Genomic DNA, 847 nt, shown 5'->3' with positions numbered 1-847 from the left:
CCCCACATCTTATTGTCATCAGCAAATTTGAACAGGGTGCCCCTTGTCCAAGTTGCTAATAAAGAGATTAAACAGTGCAGGCCCGAGGACTGAGCCCACATCCCTCCCGATAAGCCTGGTCCTCCTGTTTCACCCTTTATAACACTCTGGACATTTACACTTATTTTCTCCTCACTAGGTGGCAGCAGAAAGATGGGTATGAGAACATTGCATATTTTTACAACAGGGTGCAGAGAGTCCATACTTGTTTGTCCCTTTCTTTTATTTTTTGGGATGGGTTCCCCTTGAGAGAACGAGCAATGGGGACCCTTACAGGCCCCCGACTAACTGATGAAACATCTAGATCTAACCGGGGACCTTCGACGCAACGCACTCTTTGAACGGGCTGTTGAGAGGAGCATGGATGTGGGATTCAGTGCACACTTCAGGACCCTGCAGCAGATTAATTGGTCTTGCAGTGCCCTCTGCTGGCTAATTACTTAGTTGTATTAGCACGGAGTTCAGAAGCAGCTGGTGCTTTAGATGGGGAGCAAGTGTGGGAAGACACACAGGTTCTGCAAGGCGTTCAGACTGAAGGAACTGAAGAGAGATTGTGTCTGGCAAGGTGTAGCATGGAGGGGACTCTTGAGCGATTTGTTGCACAGGTCTCCTTGGGCTGGAAGGTCATGGTGACATGGGCAAAGGTATGCCCATTGCTCACAGCGGCCGTGCTGGTGGTGGGGCGCCTCTTTGTCTTCCCTAAAAGACTGACTGTTTCAGGAGGGTGAGGGCAAGGCGGGGGTGCAGAGGGAAGGAGGAGGAGGAAAGCAAGCATGCAACTTGATTAAATGCAACTTAGTCCAGGGGC

Source organism: Gavialis gangeticus, unplaced genomic scaffold (assembly GCF_001723915.1).
Source record: "Gavialis gangeticus isolate Ggan-Ray unplaced genomic scaffold, GavGan_comp1, whole genome shotgun sequence".
Classification (NCBI taxonomy): Eukaryota; Metazoa; Chordata; order Crocodylia; family Gavialidae; genus Gavialis; species Gavialis gangeticus.
The sequence above is the reverse complement of the archived record's forward strand: the minus strand, read 5'-3'. Positions refer to the sequence as shown.